The sequence below is a fragment of the Strix uralensis genome, chromosome 7 (genome assembly GCF_047716275.1).
Source record: "Strix uralensis isolate ZFMK-TIS-50842 chromosome 7, bStrUra1, whole genome shotgun sequence".
NCBI classification, from domain to species: domain Eukaryota; kingdom Metazoa; phylum Chordata; class Aves; order Strigiformes; family Strigidae; genus Strix; species Strix uralensis.
The window spans coordinates 31023350-31045340 of record NC_133978.1 but is presented as its reverse complement, the minus strand read 5'-3'; the positions used below and the strand labels follow the sequence as shown (position 1 = coordinate 31045340).

Below are 21991 nucleotides of genomic sequence, written 5' to 3'. Positions count from 1 at the left end.
TCTGGAAGAAACTTCATTTCACAATACACAGGTCAAGCTTTCTCAAAAACAGAAGTTATCAGGGTATAAGAACACTACCAATTAATCTTTCTTTCCCCTTCAGAAATCAAGGGTTTTTTTTCTTTTTTCTCAGTTGAGATGGAACATTATTTGCAACTTAGTCAAACTGACTCACTTCCACAGGCTCCTCCAGCACACTTCTAGCAAAGCCCTTTGGGAGGGGATTGTTTTTCTTCCTTCAAAACTGTAAGTCGAAATGATACTCAAGTATAAAGTTAGACCAATACAAATGTAAATTATTGCTATGCGAAAAGGATGCTATTTAGTTTTATATGTTCCTCCCTCAAGAAAGGAAGATGAGACCTCATTTGGTTTCAATTCCCCCCCTCACAGCTCTTGCAAAGTTAAATCAAATCAGGCCATCCCCCTCCTCACCTCTTAGCAGCCGCCTTCCTAACAAGATCCTCAGCTTTGGCTAAGGCTATTGTACTTTGATCCCTTCAAGAAAGATTACTTAAAAAAGGGAAGAAAACATGTGCTGATCAAACAGAGCGCTACATAAAGTGGTGATATAAGATTGCACAAGAGATACATGTTGAAGGCCAGCAGAATTAATCCAAGTCCAGGTCTAAAATAAAACCGTACTACAGAAACGTAGTATTTCCTCAGTATGTGCACTTCAGTCGATTTACACAAGCCCTTACTGGATCTTTGTAACTCACTTGCAACTCACTCCCCTGCTAAACTCAAGAAACAAAATAAATAGTCACTTTTATATGCTGCTTCTAGAACACTGACACACTGAGAACTTGTACATCAAATTCAGTTAGAATAGAGCAAAACTAGGATAGTATTAATTGACATCTTCAACTTGAGTTCAACTGTTGAGTGTTTTAATGATTCAAGTCTAATCTTGAGGTTTTTTCTTTTTACTCTTTCATAGTAATATTTGCCTATTCAGATTGGGTTTGGAAATGTAAACAGAGACTTGTTACCTAGTTAAACAGAAATACTATCCAGTGTAATATTTTATTAAGTCAAGATGCTACTTAACACAATCTATATTCTCCCCTCACTGTCTTCCCAGCCATCCACTCCTTCCTCATTTGCTGTTCCATTCAACAAGCTGTTGGTGCTTGTTGTATTTCTGTTCAGCAAAATGCACAAGTTTGGGTCTTTGTATGAAAACAACTGTAACTGCTTGACAAACACCTTAGGAATTGCAAACTGTAATATCATAACATCTTATGACCTTTCTCCTGAGTTTGCATCAACCTATAGGTTTACTAGCAAAGTGCAGTCATGTACTCAAGTTTCCTGTTTTAATATTCCCCCTCCTCCTTTTTTAAGCAAGATTATTCTCATCCTTAGAAACAGGAAGTCATTAAGTTCAGAATGTTTATACTAAATGAAAACATACATATTGCCATGACTGCTATTCAGTGACTACTGGGTGGTCTCAGTCTGAATCCACTTTCTGATCAGCAAGTGCTTCCTTTGGAGAAGTTATCAAAGCACAGCCTCGGAGACCAAGGATTGAAAAGGTATAAACAATCAGCTATTATAATTACAGTTCAGGATATTTTTTTTTTTTTTAAGACTTTAACATACCCACAAAAACTTCCCAAACATCTGTTTTCAGTAAGTATTTAAATAAATGTTTTCCACAAATTATATCAGAAATTGGCTAGTGCTGTACGTTTCTTGGGATGAGGTTAGTAATGTGCACTAGTGCAGCACCTTTGTTGACGTAATTAGCATGTTTATTTGTGCCAGAGTGGCTGAAGAGGAAAATTCACAGCCCACTCGCATCCTCCACTGATAACCTTCAGAACACCACCTGCAACAGCCTGTGACCAGCATCTCCAACGTGCCAACTTCTGGTCATACTGTTCTTATGCAAACTCCTAAACCATTTCAGGTTTCCTCTTACATTTGATAAGCATTAAAAAAAAAAAAATCTTCAATTTAGCACTTTGATAATAATAAATTAACGGGTGGGTAATATTACATTAACAGGTGGCCCACAAAGGCTTCCCATACACAGAACATCTGACTATAACTCTCCCCAGACTACGAGAAAAATCCGTCACTCGTGATTTGAGTTTATTGTCATACTAATTCCAGTTTACTACGGCTTGCCTTTTGCGGATATAAATTAGATAAACTCCAGTCCATCAGCACAAATTTTCAATGCCATCTGTCCTTATTACAGGAAAATGTACTTCCTCCCAACACCACAATTTTAATTATTAAATAATATTGGAAGAAATGAAGAAATCCCTTCTCGGAGGAGAGCTGCAAAGCAGTTCCTCAGTAATCACGAGCGCTTTCAGGAAACTTGAATGCTCCTCCTGCACGCCCACTTGCTTCCCGTGAACAAGCAGCATTCAAAATTATCTGGAGAGGTCTTCCAAAGTGCTGAGAACATGATTTCTGTGCATGTTGATGCTCTATGAATCACCAAGAACAGAACATGAAGCCAAGAAACAGTAAAACATGCACACGTACAAACAACAAATACGAGCTAAGGCTAATATTAGACCTACCAAGATATATCCTGAACATATCAGGAAGAGACCAACAGGATCTTACACATTATGCCACTTCCACATGAGACTCTTTACTTTTGTTTGGACCCACAGATCAATATGAATGTCAGGAATTAATAAAGCTAGCAGTACAGATCAGCTCTCCAGAGACCAGCCACATCTGTTCAGCAATGCCAAGCTGCCAGCTGGACAGAGTCCCAAAAGCCTTTAAAGGGTCATCATGCACAGCAAAAGCTTGCACTTGGCTAAAAACCTCTTAGCCTAGCAACTAAAAAGGTAATAGGTATTCTGTTAATTACATTAAGTAATTAAGTCATGTTTAGCTCTGTTAATTAGGATGCCTAATTTTAAAAGGTCTAACAGCCACAGTATTTAAATTCTTCTTTTGTTCTGTTATTGCAACAAAACCCTCTTCTAAACCACTGTCATTGTTATGACAAAGTCAAAAAAAAAAGGCTGTTAACAGATAAGTAATCAGTTGAAATGGAAAGAGTCAAAGAAAGTATTACTTATTGAATACTGCATATTCTAAGCAACCTTAATGTATGAATAATATCAATTAAAAAATCCAAAATGAAAGACATCCAGATCTTGGATGAAACCGTTAACAACACAAGGATATTTTATCTAGGTACAAATTGTCAAAATGTCCTTTCCTTGTGCACATTTGATCAGAGCCTGTTAAGGGAAGAAATAAACCCTACACTAGATGACATTTGCATCCCTACCCAGTATGTCCCTCTCTGACACACAAGGTCTTGCAGGGCATAAAAGCTCCCACCAAGCTTTTGACACAAGAAGATGTTTCCGAAATAACTGTCTGCTGGCCTACATGGAAATTGCTCCTTCCAAATACCTCAAAATCAGGAGTACAGTACCATACATGCTCAGTTAAACACTGCTTCATCTACAGCCTTTTTGACAGCTGCAGGTGGCCCAACTTTCATGTTGGAAAGACACGGCTGACACCCTTAAATACCTTGCTAGGCATGGGCTGAAGAGATCTGTTGTTTAGGATTACAACAGCCGAAATCCCACTGCCTAGCTCCCCCTGCTCTGAGGGCATCACAGCCCAGTACTTGTGCTTCTGATGTTCACAAGGTATTTTCAATTCTTATCTTTCAGCTGTTTTCCAAGCTGAACTCAAAGGGTGAATCCAGGCTGGAACTCTTCACAAGCCCCGCAGACAGTTTGTTTTGTAAGTGAAGACGCCACTTTTAAGAGCGTAACTTCGGTCAGCCTGCTGAAGTTAGTCTGAACAATTCATGCGAATAACTGCTGTGCAGTCTATTTTATTAAAACCAAATCATTGCTCCCAAATTTTACTCATAGCAGTGAGCAGTACCAGGGGTTTGCCATCAGTCCTAAAAGGCTCTGTGTCTGTGAAGGTTTGTCACTGCACAGTATTGCTCTTTCTGACACCATGCAATGCTTCAGGAGTGCTACCAGTATCACAGGGCTGCTGCAGGATGTGGGACACTACCCATGAAGGCACCCAGAATTATTAGCCCCCATTCGATTAGCAATTCAGCTACTAATTTTATATCCCTTTAAACAGGGCTTATTAACCATGCTACACAGTACCTCGGACCAGCCACCTGGAAATGCAGATGTCATCTGCTCTACCTTTGTAATCTGCTGTAAGGTTTCTCAGATGAGGACATATTTCATCTTGTGGTGCTATATAAATAAACAAAGTATTATAAACAATCATTTTTATCTGACTGGGGTTATGTCATATGGTTTGATTTCTTTATGAAAGAAAACACGTACATAAAGTGCAACCAGATGCTGTTGGCAGAGAATCAATTTAATATGGACTCATTTCTAAAAACATGATTACAGATGTGGCCTACATCTTGAACCCAATGTTTAAGGAAAAATTCTCTCTATGTATAATCATTTCACTTGTCTTCTATGTTTTCTCTAAGTCTCTTAACTCACAAAAAATGTTTCCTAGAACGAAAAAAGTTACACACCCTCCCCTTTCACACATCCATCACAAAAATAATTCAAGCATACTCTTATCAAAGAGGAGCTGAACATGTTACTGAGGAAACACTGCTTTGTAGCAGCTCATTGCTGTCAGCTGTGAGAAGGCAACACTGCAGGTTAGAACTAAGTCTAGACTGAGCTTCTTCACTACAAACAACACTTAGCTAGGACTTCACCTGACTCGTAATTTGATTTTCAAAGTACAAAATAGTTACTACAACTCTGCTTGCAGGACTGGAGAAACTGAAAGAGATCTTAATCATTATTTTTAGTGTTTTGAGTAAAAATAATTTAAAAAAAATCAACTGATACATACCCAAGTTTTTGATCACTATCCACAAGCATCCTTAAAATCTCTTACCAATTTATAGAGCTCTCAGTAAGGCAACTCAAATATATAATAAAGATTTAGTTGGTGTGTTCTAGCACTGCTTAGAACATAAAAGGTAGCTTAATTCTGATAAAACACTGATCAATCAACAAAATGAATAGAAATAACAACTTTTAAATTCAAAATTAGTGAAATCTGAATAAGTTTGTTCTTTCATGCTTACCAATTTATAAAATCCTATCAACTTACCTCAAGAAAGTTTGACTAAAACTCAAACTCTTTTCAAAACAGGATAGAAACAGCACAGAAAGACTTGACTGCATTGTTTCACATCTAAACCCAGAAGATTTTCACCATATTTGATATCCAGGTATTGAAGTATTTAAGAACAGTCCTCTTAACAAACGCACTCCTGAACTACATCAGACAAGTTCATATGAATAGAGAATCTACTGTTTAAGAAAAATTCTCGCTATATATAATCATTTTACTCTCACCCTACATTCATGCTCATATAAAATTAAACTAGTAAAAACACTAAGTCGTTCATAGTTATTGAGGTTATTGCCTTGGCAGTGTATTGATCCAAGGAATTAAAGTACTTTAAGCTAAGTTAGTTAACTACCAGTTACATCACTTTAAATCATCAGTTGAAAAAAAACCAACCCCTGTCCCCAAATTATCTTTTGATTGGACCTTTGAAAAATAAAACTAAGTAACTCTTTCAGAGGACACTGCCACTTATGAGAGCCTACATTTACTGGTAAAGCTCAGGTATTTGATTAATCTAGATTATCTTTTCCGAGCAAGGTATTAAAAAGGTCATATGAAATGATGAAAAAGTTGAAGAATAAAACTAAAAGCAGGGAAAAGTCCTGTTTTCACCTAGGAAACACAGTGTCAGAAAATGTGAACAGAGCTTCAATTTTAGAATCCACTCACAACCAGCCAATTTATAACCAACAGGTACATAACTGTATTTGCTCCTGGAGATCCTGAAGATCAGACAACAGCATTTTTTCATAACTACTTCAAATATCCCAAATGACCCTTAACAAGTACTTTAAACACCTATGACATCTGAATTGAGCATAATTTTCAACAGGATTAAAAAATAAATAAATAAATATAGTTGTATAAACACTGTCTTTAGTGGTGGAATCAGATTGATTTAAAGTGCGGTTTGACCTAACGGCTTGTTCAGATAGGAAACTTTGGTGAGGATGGATGAACAAGGCAATCTGAGCTCAGAGGTGAGCAAAGCACTTGTTTCTGCTCCACAAGGAAAAGGTCATTTCAGCGGGAGAGGCCACTGGAGCGTCCAAGCGCTGAGGCTCAGCTACACTCTCAACCGAGTGTTTCCACCTACTTGAGTTATGGTGGGTGATGCAGGTGAGCAGCTCTGCCCATGTGCAGTCTACCTACGCGGTGCCTAAAAATTACTTCCAAACTTCAACTAGCTACAGCCTCACTTAAAAAAAGCAGCCCTTCTGGGTATGTGCACTTACTTACTATTTATAAATGAAGCCTTGCTAGCAAAGCTTCTCCTTCAAACATAAAACAAACCCCAATTTGAGAACATTTTGATTTGACCGAATCTGAAGCCTACCTACGGATGGGGTTAGGAGAAACAAATGAGTGTGTCCGAATTTGTTTATTTTCTTCAGAAGGAAGACAAACAAATTGTACTGCTTGAGAACCCAAAACATACAGGTGGTTTCTGGACACATAAATCAACAGCAAAATCTTCATCCATCTACTAGGTGCCAACTATTTCACATGAAGGGTTTCACTGCCCCCGGAAAGGGTGAACACCAGCAGCTGTCACATCGGTATGGAATAAAATATCTTAAAAGGAGAAAGATAACATACTGCAGCATTTACACAGCTTGTATTAAAAAGTCGGGGTTTTTTTTTAAATAATCTCACAGCCCAAGTCCTTCCAGAGGTTAAGCCAATATGCAGTTGGAATATTTAAATATTACAGCAATCCCATAATGAGCTGAGACCTAAACAGAGAATTGTTATCTGGGTGTTATCTGCATGGAGCCAAGAGGACCCATGGATCCAGGCCCCACCATACAAAGAATTTGTATGCAGGCGTAATAACCTAAGTGTGCTATTCACTGCTCTACTGGGGCGCCTTAATTAGCCAGCCAAGCCTGAGTTGAGTTTGCCTTGTTTTAAGGCTTCCGGCATCCATAGAGAGTTCTCCAAAAAGCAATTCAAAGCAGGAATGTGATTAAGGGGAAAGCCTCAGCTGGCTGAGCTGAGTGACATGAATACCTCCTGCCTTTCTGCTCCTTTATGGACCAAGCTAAAGAAAGATGCTGTGGCTCAAGGGAGTCTAAATAGCTCTGGATTCGAGTCCAGTGCAAACTCCCTGCCATGAGATACTACAAAGAAATCACTGCATCTCACAACCAAGATGGTTCTACTTTTCTGCTTTTATAACCCCTCCTGATCTATCAAATATGCTAAAGGAAGTGCTCTAATTAATTAGAAAGCTGCACAATTCAACACTTTCAGTCAAGTCTGTGCTAGTTCAGTTTATCACAAAGAACAAACAACTAGATCAGATCCTCTTACATTAAATACTGTCACTCAGACCTCTCAGGAAACTTAATTTCACACAACTGCAAGATAAATAGTTAATCTGAAGATATCAGCTGTAACCTTTTATGTTTTTCACACAGAGTTACACAACCTTGCAACCCTCAAAATCCACAGGCTCCTGTAGATGACAGATTTTACAACGCATCCATACTCGTTTCGCCTCTGGTCAGAAGTGGACATTGCAATACATTTCTAGACAGACAAATCCTACTTTTACAAATGCTTTAATAATTTAGGCGCTTCAGGGCAAACTTTTTTTCTTTCTTATGTAATACCCATTGCTGTAATCCACAGAAATATTTCCAGAAGTTTATCCTTGGGGCAATATGTAGTTTTACCCCTTCTGTCAACTTTCTTTTTTCATCAAGCAGAATCCTACTGTACCATTTGCATATCGCAGTACACAAAAAAAGGACTAGAAATACTGTATTCATTAAATTTGACCATAATGTACAGTGCTAATGCACTGCAAGTGCTAATCTCAAATCACATACAGCTTTTTGCTCTATGAGGAATCCAGTTTTCATCTTCCAAAGTGCTACACCATTAACCTCTGTAAGGACTTTTATTTTTACCAGACAGTGGCTTCTAACATGGTTAGGAAAGACTTAAGAATAGAAAAGGAGTTGAAGTTATGCAATTGAACCTGAATAAGAGAAAGAGCATTAGGAAAGTGTCTCCTAGATTTCTATGAATAAAGAAGTGCATAAGGTATGTTGAAGAGCACATGCAGAAATAGATGGGGAGAGGAAACAGTTTTGTGTATTGGGTGTGATTCAATTGTTGCACCTAATTCCACCAATGCGCAAACACACAGAACTTATTGAGAATAACAAGGGGGGAAAACCACCCTCAAAACATTCTAAAAGAATTAAACAAAGTTTTGACTTCAGCAGCTTTATGGTGGTATCTATTAGTTTGCAAATGTCAAAACTAATACTACATTTTTTCCTCCTCCTCTCTCCTTGAGAAGTATCTGCAGAAAATGGCAGTACTGCACACTCTCTACTCTGAAAGACCAATGCTCTGGCACAGCAGTGGCAGTGAGAAATGGATTCAGCATCATTTCTCTTCTGGCAGTGCTCAACACCAGAAAGAGAGAAAACTACCAGCACACTCAGCCAGAAATACAGTGTGAGGCAAGAAGGCGCAGTCATTTATTTATAGAGTCTCTCAGCAAATTTGTTTGCATTCTGAAGTATGTTTTGATGATTCTATCCCTATTTTAGAATATTACAATTAATATTATTTTATAACTGTAGTAGAAGGTGAAAGATACCATTAACAGCTAGTAAGTAGACAGCTGCAGCAAGTCAGAGGCAACGGCAACAAAGGTCAGGTACTCACTGTCCCAGGAAGCAGCACTGCTTCTCACCGAGCACAAGCTGAACGCTTGGAACAAGGTTTCAGGAACCTCAGGCACAGACAGGTCTATTATACTGCCTTCAGTTATAGTTCTTTCAGTGACTTTGGATGTCTCCCTTTCAATTTACAGCTCTAACGGCATTTGAATCAAGAAGACTTCTGGATCAAGGAGAATTCAGGATAAATGCATGAAGACAGGATATAGTGATTAAAAGTATTGTCCAAATCATCTGCTATTGGTCTTTCAGTTACTTCAGGCACTCAAGCTGCCTCAGTTTTAAACTCTGCTTAAAGCAAAATGACCAAATGCCAATAAAAAAGTTTGATGGAAAATCCAACATCAGCCAAATCTGGCATTGTTTGTTTCAGTTATATAGAATCATTATGTCCGGTCCTTGGATCCTCTTTATTATACCCTCATTTCCCCTGACTGAAGAAACCTCTGTAATAGAAAACCCTCTGGAGCCATAATTTAACAAAGACAGCATCCAAACTTGATACAACGACCCTATGAATGAAGCCAGTAATCTGGGTATGGTTAGAGTTGTTTTAAAAAAATAATTCCAATGGACAAAATGAAAAACTACATTTGATAATAAATCTTCTTTTTATGAGTAAGCTTAATACCCTTCCTCTTGGTACAAGAATGTAATACTGTCTTTCTTGCCAAGAAACAAAAAAGGACAGAAAACACACACAGAACAAGAACCATAAAAAACGGAATAAACATCAGCTACACACAGTATTTTCAAAAAGTTTTACCTTTTATTTCTTTGCATGTTGCCTATATCTCATTAACCAAGACCTTTTAAGAACACCAGTCCTTGAAATTAGTCTTCAGAAAGGCAGCAGAAGTCAGAGTCAAATCAGGGCTGGGGTGAAACATGACAGTTACATGGGAATTACTAATAAGCTCCTCCACATGCTTTACTATTATGAGAAAGCAACAGCCTACACGTGTGCAGGCTGGCAGTCACACATGGACAGATGCCGGGCTGGCAGAGTACACACACCACCTTTTTCCTAAAAAAATCAGATGGCCAAGAACCCAAAACTACTGAGCTTAGACGAGGACAGTGTGTGTACCCAACCCCAGACACCACTGTTTTGATGATCTGAACAAGACCAGAAATGCTGCTGCTCCTGTTCATGCATTTAGAAGGTGCCCAGTACAAGCAGCTCTCTCTGAAGCCATTTAGCTAATCGCATTTAAAATTCAGGGGCTCTGTTTTGGTTCATCTGACACCAAAATGCTACCAACAGAAAACAAGTTCACACTGGGAATAATACGTGCAACAGGCAAAGTAATTTTCAGAATCTTTCTGTTGGAAGTCAGTATCAGGTCGTCCAATGCACTGACACAGCCAGAGCTGTTATTTTTAAACACAGTCATAGTATATTTAACTAAAGCATCTTTACTCTGACTGAGCCAGTATTACTTTGATAAGACTCCTTAAGTATCTACACTGAAGCCTGCATATCACATCAAAGAAAATGCAAACTTTTGAAGATGATGCTTCATTGCAGCTAGGGGAAAAAAAAAAAAAAAAAAAAAAAAAAAGGAGAAAAAAAAAAGAGAGGGGTCCAGGAAAAAGCTGGGAGGACCCAGCACTGAGGACCATAAAGTGCTATCTGCAGGACAGCCATTCACACTGTGAATGTGTATCATTCACCACCTGCACAGGGACTAACTGGAACAAGTTCAGTCAACTTAAAATGGCAAACAGCTTTCTGCTGTTGGAAACTCAGTATTACACTTCTAAAACAATTCTTCTGCCAAATTTGTTGATAGCAACACTAGGTTTTCTTACACATCATTTAATTAATGTGAACCTGGATGGAAGGAGAAGAGAGACAATACCATTTTTAAAGGCATGTAAGAGACTGCAAGTTATAGTTACACAACATTTTGGGAGGCAGGCTGAGCTACGCTAAACAACTTATTTGTATATATTTTCCTTTATGTATGCAATTCTTCTTTATGTATAAAATTCTCTTGTAAACATATGCATAAGTTCATTACTAGAACCAAGCACAACCCCCATCCTTTTACCAAAGAAATAATTTGTTCTATACGTTCCTGAACATAAAGACACCGTGGTCTACCTGACACAATTAAGTTTTCCCGTGGCAATGTTTAGACTCATTTCTTATACATAACTGAAATAGAACAAAAAAAAAAAAAAAAAAAGAGCCGCAATGGTACACAGTGTTTAATAGTGAAAAACTCTATTTTACAATAGAAAATTTAGTTGTGTATCTTGTGCTGCCCACGTATACTGTGGGCTCTGGAGAAAAGGGAATACTGTTACAGAAAACAACTCCAAGCACCCAACACCTCCACACCACCCAGGACTGTCACTGGCAGCCTCATGGAGCTGGGATATGGGCATGTGACATGGGAGCCAAAGAGCAGCTCAGGCCAGCATGTTGAGATTATTTTAATGAAAATAATTTCAAAAAGCCTACATACTTTCTCCAAAACATTGCATTTATCCCAAAGAGCCTCCCTTTAAACACGACTGCTCCCCCTCAGATTGTGAGAGTATTGGGAGTGCATGGGCAACCTCGTAACCTAGTGGCTGCCACATCATATCTCAAAACCTAGAGAAACAGCTTTCTCTTACTTTCTTATAAACAAGTCCCCTTGCAGAAGGCTCATCTCACAAACACCTTTCACTTACATTTTTGCAGGCAGGACCCTGCAGAACTGCCACCACTGAAGGATTAAGGGGCTGGAGTCAGCCTGAAGCTCAGCACTGACAGTCCCCCATCTCCCTCCTCCCACTTTCCCCGTAGGTTCTCACCACTGCCTTTGACACCTTGCACCCACTCTAGGGCTCACTCAACTCAACTCTCTTGAGCCAATTCAACTTATTAAAGAGAATTAATGCAGACGGGGGAGGGGAGAAGATGTATTCTGCTGCAATTCACGGTGAATTGCAGAAGTTCAGCAAACAGCAGGGCTTACACAATAGATGAGGCAGGACCACACGGCCAGGAGGGAAGATCAGGATGTCCCCTTTAGCTCGGTTGTAACGTACAAGCCAATATTTGGCTTGTATAATCAGGTGGAAATCAGAGTCCTAGAGAGGAATGACTGTATTAAAGAGGTGATTATATTTATTGGAACAGTGACATGCAGACTTCTTATTTGACTTGGTTCTTAAATAGGATTACAGGGCTTTAATTTGTTTCTTTAACTTGCTTTTGGAGAGAGAGAGAGCGAGTAACCCAAAAAGAGTTTCGAGAGGGTGGAATAACCTTGGAGGGAGTACATTACGTTATGCCATGTCAACCATAATCATTTCCCCAGCGCAAATATATGCTAGTACACATTCTTCAAGTTAACTAATAAACAGAAGAGTCATAAAAAAGAATTACTTACACTATGCATTTGCACATTATAACCGGTAATTCTGTAGCTTTAATTTCATCTTTGAACTATCAGTTATGTTGACAAGTAACAGTGGCAACAGTGTATATTACAAAAGGAGTAAACAAATGACCTTTATCTAACTTTATTAAAGTAATAAAGGGCAGACTTTTTTTTTTTTTTAACTTGCTTCAAAGAGACTTTTATAGCTAACTACCAGCAGGGTGTGGACTGAAGCTAAAAACTTTGAAATAGGTCCCTGTGAAATCTGAAACCAAAATACAGCAAAGGTCACCTCTCTGTGAAGAACCGTCTTGTCTGTATGTATACCATAAGCAAAGCTCTGTTAGCTCAGCCTCAGTAATAATGTAATTCAACTTACCCCCTGGGAATAGCAACAACATCACGTTTCTACTACAAAGATAAAGTTACTGCACACAATACCTGTTACTATACATTTGCAGCATGTTTGATAGTAGCCAGACACTAGCGTTACATGGTATACCTCAAGCTATTATTTCTTTAGCCTTTAAGGCTAACCCAGCTTATAAATATGACTGTTATTCTTACTCCCACCATTAGCTAATTCTTTTTTAGTCAACATTGCACGTAGAGTCTTATTCAACATACTAGCCATTATTAATAGGAAAGGAAGCAATACATCTGATTTTTAAATTTTTATTCCCCCCCCCAAAAAAAAAAAAAAAAAAAAAGGATTTCAACCCTTTTCAACAAGGAAACAGAGAAATTTTCCAGCGGAGAGACAGGATCTCCTAACACAAGTATTGGGACACTAAGACTATTACACTTTGTTCTGTCTTATGGGCTCCTGGGAAACAGTTCACAGACTCAAGCGCCATATAGCAACTGAGGTTCTTGAAAAGGGTTGCCCATATGCACATTGCTCTGCAGATACATATGGGCTAGGCAGTCTATTTTTCCAAGCTATAGGAAAAGACCAGGCAGCCAAAGCTGCTGGCACTGGAACCACTGGGTGAGCTTGGGCTCCTGCTCGCCTTGCCTACGGAGCAGAGAGCTCCCACTTCCAGCGTCTCCACTCAGAGCTCTCCCTCCCTTTCGCTCTGATTTGCATTGTATGTGTTTGCCAACTGAGGAGAGATTTGGCAGTCTTCACATCTAAGCAAACATTTCACAGACTGTAGGACTGGAATGTTGACCACCCTCCCTGGAGGACACTCCTCTGGTATAGAAGACATCCCACCACACTTAAAAGGTGTCCACTAGCCACTTCAGGTCCATCGCTGAAGAGATGGTGTCTTGATCCAGGCAAGTGGAGACTTTCAGACTTAAGATATTTTGAAGGACACAGGATCCCACATGGCAATACATTAAAAGTCACTTGATTTGATTAGAAGCACTGATGTGCAATAAACCACTCACATTAGGAATGTCAAGTAAAAGAACACTGTCTGCTGACCAGACAGCAAAAATTTCAATTTTGAATGGTGCAGTGCTTGAGAAGAAGCAAGCAGTCTGTGAAACCCAGCCCTTAACCAGGAGTTGTCTTAGGGCATGTAAAATTAGGGACATTGCTGTTTAAAAACATCTAAGCTTGAGCAAACACACACAAAGAGTGTAACGTGTATGCAACCACCATTTAAAGAGGAAGCAGTATTTCAGTGCTTCCCCAAGTGCTTGGCTCATAGGAAAACATCTGATGTAAAAAGGGAACCTGCACTGCCCCTCTGCCACCTAAGGGCAAATTATCCAGGCACCTATAAAAAAGCCCTCCTGATGTTTTACAGCTTAAACATTTTATATAGTTAAACTGAGTTGTCTTGAGTTCACATGCTTTATGTTATTTGATATGTTTTAACTAGGAAGTTACCTGGATTCATTTCAAGATTTTTTTTATTTTTCTTTTTTAAACTAACCTGTTTTTGAGTACAGACCCACTCCTGCTAGCACTACAGATGTATTCAATCTCTTTGCATGCTGCAAAACTATTTAAACAAAGTTCAAAACAGAGTAAAAAAAGGAGGGGGGAACCTGACTGCCAGACCACTGGGTTTGGTTTCTGGTTTTTGTTTTATTTGTTTTAAAAATCCACAAACTTCAATGTATTTGCAAGTTCTTCTGCTCATTTCTTATTTTGCTCAATACCCGACCCATGATTTTGATCAGGTCGATAAGGAACAAGCCAAACATATAAAGAGAGCTTTGCTGGTTACAGGCATACTTTGCTTTATAAAACATTGTACTAGCCATTATTAAAGCACATATCACAACTTCATTTTTCTTGTTCAGCTGTTCAGGATTAAATCTTTGCAATAAAAATATTTATGTAAATTTGACTGAGCAATCTACTTTGGACATTGTCATAGAAGATGGAGTTTTCTGTTCCAAACCATGCGCACACAGAGGTATCTGCCAAGCTCTCCAACTGTGTCACTCCAGTCCTTAAGCCATTTAGCGCAGAACATGCACGTGTCCTTTGAATGCCAAGTCAGCTACGCACCAAAGACAAATAGCTTTGGATAGTCAATCCATAACAATCAACGTGTCAGTAAGAAATCTAATTTGCATTCAGTATTATGTCCATCGATTGGAATGGAAAAAGAAAAAAAAAAAGAAAAAAATCAACACATACCCACAGATTCTTTCACAACCTCAATAATTTTAGGAGTCAGTTACACAAGCTTTGGTGTGAAAATACACAGTTTGCTCTAAGAGACAACAGCTTCCATTTAGTAAATGAACTGAAGACCATGAATATCATCTCCTTTCTACCCTGACAGCTGGGTCCAAAAAAAAAAATTGAGTGACCGGAAGAGTTTTGCCTTTGCACATACTTTTAGACAAACAGACGTTTAAAGACAGCTGCCACTGAAAGCCATAAATTGTACAGATTAACTGTGAACATTACAAAGACAATTACTGCTTAACTTATTTCATACAATGCTTCATATGCGATCAAGATCTGAAACGGAATGAAGGGCTGCCTGTGGGCACTACCACAATTCAATCCTGGTAACAGAAATACTTATTTGACTAGTTATTCATTTATTATGGCAGTAGTAATACATCAGATGGGTCAATGTTGTATTGATTTAACACGGGAATGCCTGGTATTCATTCCATACACAGCTTCTTGCACCTTAAATGTCAGCATCTTCACAGAAACTGCAGATAATACAGCTGAAAACAATCACAAGAGAATACTTGATCTTACCCTCCACAGGCTACTATACCATGCAATCTCTATATAAAGTTTGTATGTTCTAAGACTGAAGTGTTTTTGGTTTGGTTTTGGTGGTTTAGGATACACAGCAAATACGGTAGGTTGTTTGGTGTGTAGCAGTAATTGGTATGTTAAAAGAGAGCTAGCTTAAGTTGTGTTTTACTCCTGTTTTAGCATTGACCAGGAGCCTGGAGAAATTGTTATGCAATTCATGAGCATTCCTAAAAACGGTTGTGCATCTGAGTCAGGAAAACACAAAGGTAATTGTGAGGTCACTACTTTTGTGTCATTGTATTCGGTTCTAGACAGAGCTGGATGCGCTGCCTAGTATTGTCCACTGTTTCCGTCCCAAAATCCTATTTCCAATTTCATCTAATTTTTCATATGTTAGGCTGAACGTTGCCTCTGCTAAGTGTCTGCTAGATCTGAAGCATCTGAGCCAAAACACTTCTACTCTTCCTGATGCTAGGGCTCATATTTTCCAATGCTATAGTTTAATTTTAATTTTTAAATCAAGGATATTTTTCTTTGAAAAGCACTATCCAGTTTTCAGATACTTGACTTTGTGGCCCTACTGATGCTCTTTATAAATACAGAGTTTTTTTGTGTATAAATCCATAAAGACTAAAGTGTCATACGAGTTGCTGAGGAAGTACTGTGATACAGATTATATGAAACCACTTACATTAATATCAACAATCTCTCTGAACCCACCCAACTTATAATTTTAATTGATCTAGAAATTATTTTTGAATCACACAGACAACTTCAGCACCAAATCACTTCCACAGCATTCTGTCAAGACTTCTAGAGCTGTCAAAAAAAGCACTTCAACAAAAGCCAGCCCACATTTGGAGGGAGAAAAGATTTTTTAAAAAAATTCAAATTATATTTTCCCTTTCTTGTTTTTACTGTTAAAGCAAAGCAAGCTTTAGCCAATAAGTATGCTTTTCTGTTTTGAACTCTTATTTACCATCAGAAGGATTGGTTGGGTAGTAAGCACCCTGCTTCCAGAACTGACATTTACAGTGCATCTGCAAAGACAAGATGCAGATCAACTGGCCTCTACACTGTGTGGTATTTAGTGTAATAGCTATTGATGATATGCATTGGAATGGTTGTTTTCTACAAAAAAACCCACATCATGTAATAATTAAATACATGCAACAATCAAAAAAGAGACCACTTATTGCAGGTATAGACGAAGCCAACAAGCACAGATCTTCAAAGCACTTCAACAGAATCCTCTTACTTCGGCCAACAGAGCAGATACAGTTCAGCTCTTGGCTGAAGTGTCAGCTACCATTAACACCAACACCATGATAGGTACTCGTTCAGGGCAGCACAGCAGCAGTAAGAGCAGCAGCAAGCTACCATCAACTCTACAGTATTCAAGATTGCTGTGTACTTCAGCTGGAGAAGTAACTTCAGGAGATTCTGACTTCACAAGAGAAAAGGGATTTACCAGGTGTCAGCTGCTGCAGGTCAAGAAAACACAAAGTGAAAATCTACAAAGCAAGCTGGAGCTCTCACACCAGTTTACAATTTACTGATCTTCACCACAACCTGCTAACCCACATGAAAACTACCTGCTACTTCTATGTCACTAGGATTTTAACACATTAAACAATACAAGGCAAGAAAAGAGTTTCTTCCTAGCCAACACCAGAACAGTTTAAGAGACTGGAACAATGAATGAGGCTATTATAATATTTCCCTAATTAGCCCTTTGTAACAGCCAATTGCATCCTTGTCAAGCAGAACAGACATTACTACCATAAGACACATACTATGCTTAATATGCTCCCAGACTCCTAGCTAACTAGATAGTTACATCACATTTACCAAACTGTGAAGATACAGGGAGGAAAAAAACCAACCAGAAGTCATCACCCTTCACACTGAGGTCTGAAGCTCTCAAACCTTCTTTCACTATTTAACTTTTCAAGAAATCTGAAGAAAATCTCAACTTTTTAGTAATAAACATTTTCCAGTTTACTGATGATTTTTGAAGTGACACCCCCACCCCCCTAGCCTAGCCATAACTAAAGATACTTTCTTATCTAACCAAATTTATTAAAAGTGGTTTGTCTTAACTAATAATCCAGACCACAAATTATTGGCAAAACAGCCATATACTTGCTAGGATATCTTTAAAAGAAATACCTAAAAATTTCATTTGCAATGATGTACAATGACCTGTGTTATCTTGAATATGGAAAAGAGACGAAAGTGTTTCCCCATATGCCAAGTGGCTCAAAGTTAATATAGGAAGCAGAATAGACTCTATGACAAACACATCTAACATTACCACACGAGTAAATTACTGCTTGTTCCCTAAGGGCCAAGTAGCATTTATTCATCTTCATCTGCCAAAAAATGCTATACAAAATGCAACTACCCCCCCAAAAACCCTACCAGGAGCCACAGCACCATCTACCACCATCTCTCATACGGCAACCAGCATTTCAAAACATAGCTTGAAGAAAAGCCTGTGATGTAACGGGAAGCAGTGTATGAAATAATATAGATTGCATTCTTCTAAGTCAATACCAAAACAATGACCGACTCAGCTTTTGAAACAGCAGCACTACGAAAATACAAAATTGATTTACAAAGGAAATAATAGCCAGAGATTGCTATGGCTGCTAAAGTTACAGGACATTTTTTAAAGAAACAAAAATTTTATCCAGTTTAAAAAAAAGGTAGTAAAGGCAATTTTATGCACCAGCTCAAAGTCACACAAGTTATTCTCTTAAATTAAAACTGTTTTTTTAAAGCATTATCATTCCAACACCATCCACAGTGCGGCAAGTACGTTTGTTGCAGTTTTAACTAGCAACAATGACTTTAACAACAAAAACACTAGCAGCCCTCTGTCTGCTTTCATTTCAGTTTTTGATTTGTAAGCCATTCCACTTACAAAAAGAAACAAACATTGGCTTGTCTTCAAGTATTTTTAATTCTTCAACTCTTACACGTTAATTTGTGATGATTTTTCACAGCAAATAGTGTCCTACGCCAGGTATTTGGCCTGTTACAAGTTGAGCTGAACAAAAGCAGGCAGCCCCGCATGCAATGTCACCTCTAACATCACATGCAACAGGGACAGTTCCAGCAGAGTTACACTGAAACCAGCTCGGTTCATCCAGCCCTGTCGAACAGCCGATGCTCATTTCATAACCAGCAAAGGGTCGACAGAATAGCTGCAGTACGCCTTGCTGACTGATGGTGAAACATCCTCATTCACCCAGATCACTCGAGTCCACCCTCTCTACAAGCAATGCAAAATCTCAGACGTGAGAGGCATCACCTGTACACTGTGATTATCTAACCTCAAGAGGACGTCTAGCCTAACTACACCACCCTAAAATAATTTCCTTAAATAAAAAAGTCAGCTACCTCAATCCCCAGGCAAGAGTCAAGGATAATGACTGATTTAACCAAGAGACCATTAAATCCCCAGATATCCTAAAGGGTAGCAGCACTCCATCTATTGGTCAAGAATTAAGGACGTGCTTAATCATCATCATCAGGCACTAACCTTGATTGTTAAACACTCAGCCCCTAAATAGCCCACCCCTTCCTCCCTGCTTAGGGCTTCACTTGTCCCAGCGAGAATTAAACACAAGTAATAACATCTTCTGAAAAATAATGCCAGTATCACCAAAGGCGTTAACATGAAAATTTCTAAAGTTAAAACTGGTATACACTATTAAACATGCAATTATCATTTTGTTTCATTGATGAAGACATGCAGTCCTTACTCAAAGAAGCACTGAGGAGCTTCTCCAATAACGGCCAAGGAGCACACGGCGCTCCCAGAGTTCACACCTTCTTTCTCTGTAAGGCCAGGAGGCCACCAGGGAGGCTTGAGCAACTTGTTCACACACTGTTTCCAGCCAGGCCACGTATGTGATGGGATGTGCAGACCAGAGATCTCCCTGGTACAAGGGATGTGCTGGCAAACCCTGGCAGGGAAGCGAAAGGGAGCCTTTCACAGCAGATCTGCTGCCAAAACAGACACGTGCAGAACTGCCCCCGCTCTGCACCGTCCCTTCCCAGCAGATCACACACAGCCATACGTCTGCCACACCTGTGCTTTATTCCAGTCACCAGCAACTGGAGCAGGAGGCAGGCGAGACAGCCTGAAGCTGCCCCAGGCGCACCAAAGCCCTTTTTTAAAGGCTGAGGTCATGTGTATCAGCTTCATTCCTCCAGTACCAAAGCTGATTTAAGCAACAACTTCTCCCACACAATTAGTAATTCAGCAATTTCATACATTCATGCTTTTATAACCCTTGGCCAATTATTTTTTGCCCAGGTACTCATTGCTATTGATTGTATGTATTTGTTTTAAAACTTAACTCCTCCACATAGTGGCACCACACTGATGAAGCATAATCCTACACGTTTTTCCTCTGCTTGGCATCACATCACTACCCTCCAGACACGAGTCCAGGACCCGTGGATGAAAACCAGCAGATTCAGCCTCAACCTGCCTGTAACATAATGATGCTGCGAAGACAGAAGCAACCCACCTCCATGACCAGCTGCGGCAAGTTGTTGCTTTTGAGGCATGCTCTACCCTCCTTACAGAGCCAGTCCAAGGCTTCCCTCCTAAAATCACATCGTTTGGCCACGCAGAGCCTGCCTGTCCTGAAGTCCGGGACGAACACCAACTGATAAAGCTGCTCTGAATTCCTAAATAAGCTTTTTAACACGAGATGAAAATGGTCTTGAGGTGAGACCAAAACTGAGGAACCAACTCCCAAAAGGCCCACCGTAATCCTCATTTCTGCAGCCTAAAGTTCAAGGCAGCAATCTCGTATTTTGTCCTCGCTAACATAAACACACAATGAAAATAATTCCAAACTGTGAACCCACCACCACGCTGCAAATCCCCGCGAAGCGAGTGGCGTGGGGCTGATGCTGGTCACGCCGGTGGGTGCGCGGTGCCGTGACCGGAATGCGTGTGCCCAGCCTGGAAATTCCATGCCTGGGCTCCCCGCACCATCATCGACGGCAAAGGTGGAGCCCTGCGCGGTTAAACATAGAAAAAGCCTAAAGAATATACATTTTAAGAAGTTTACCGAGACTCGTAGGGAGTCCCGAGCCTTGCGCTGGCCCACGGACAGTCCATAATTATAATCATCACTTTCAGGGTTTTATTTGATTAGCAGAGTTGCCGAGCAGAAGGCGCATTATTTAAAGCCCTTCCCAGCTCAGCGCTGAGGCAGAAAGACAGCACTGCAGCATCTTCCCCCGGACGGAGAGCTGGCGTATACCCACGGAGAAGTTCCCCCTCAGCCCCACGGCGACCGCAGCCCCCCCCACCTCACACCGCCTCAGCCCCGTGAGGCGGCTGAGGGGCCGTGGGGAGCGCGCCAGGCCTCCCGCCGCCCCTTCCCCCTTCAACAGCGGCCGTTACCGCCCGCGTAGGGCGGGAAAGGAGGGGATCCCCCCCCGTCACCGCCGCCGCCATCTCCTCCTCTCCCCACACCGCGGGAGCGTTACCTCAGCGGGCCCGCGCCTTTGTGCTTCAGTCCATCCCTCCTCGCCGGCGGCGGGAGCCCCAGCACCACCGCGGCGGGCGAGCGGGCGGGGAAAGGGGCGGCGCACTATGTGGCAGGAAGGGACACCTGGGCTCCTCCCCCCGCGCCCGCCCGCCCGCCGTGGCTCACTATCTGGCAGCGAGGGGGGACTCGCCCGCCGCCCTTCCCCCGTCGCCCCTCGGCCAAGTTGGAAGCCGGGGGAGGGTGAGGGGGGGCGGCGTTCGCCGCCCCCCCTCACCCTCCTCCGGCTTCCAACTTGGCCGAGGGGCGGCGGCAGCGCTGTGTCCTGCGCCCCGGCCGCCCTCCATTGTTGTCCCCGGGCCTCGGCTGTACCTGCAGTGCGGGGCGGGCAACGCCGCTCGTCCCCGGCGAGTCATCCTCGGGGGGGAGCGTTTTATCTCCGAAGGGCCATGGCGAGCTGGGTCTGACGTGAGGAGAGGGACTCCGCAATGCCCGCTGCACAGCTGAGGGTGGGGGGGGGGGGAAGTAAAACGAGGCGTATGTGGCAATAGTGGATAAACACACACCCCCAAAACCCAAAAAAACCCTGTTTGGAAATGAAATGTTGAGAGATTTAAACAGTCTTTGGGGCTGAAAGGCAGCAGAGCGCTTCTCCAGATGGCTGGGGCTGCTGAGCAGAAGGATCTCGCGCCATCCACGGGGAGAAAGCGGCCTTGGCTAAAAAAAGCTGCACGAAATGCAAATCTCATTTTGTTGGCAAAAGCTGTCCTTCTTTTTCTTTTTTTTTTTTTTTTTTTTTTTTTGGCTTTCTGTAATTGTTCTGCTTTGCAGCTGAAATCATCGCTGTCTTGGTTCCCCACCCAAAGTTACTGGTTTCTTGGTTTCAGGGCTGGTTTGCTTACATCTGAGCGGTTCTGACCAGCCATTTGAAGTTACGGAAGCACTGGGTGGTAGTTGTCCTTTATATGCAAAAAAAGTCTGTATTTTAATTCTATTTTTAATTCTTTCTAAAACTCAGGTGTTGTCTAAAATATGCTT

General features: G+C 40.7%; 1 protein-coding gene across 3 annotated transcripts in view; it reads right to left on the bottom strand.

Annotated features, from left to right (window-relative positions):
* Positions 1-21053, bottom strand: part of ADD3 (adducin 3) — a 102447-nt gene extending 81394 nt beyond the window's left edge. For 2 of the 3 annotated variants that reach the window (XM_074875244.1, XM_074875250.1), the window contains exon 1: positions 20955-21053. The gene's annotated coding sequence lies outside the window, so the exon portion shown is untranslated. The remainder of the gene's footprint in view (positions 1-20954) is intronic. The other variant, XM_074875245.1, reaches the window with a different exon arrangement.
* Between the last annotated feature and the right edge of the window lie 938 nt (positions 21054-21991).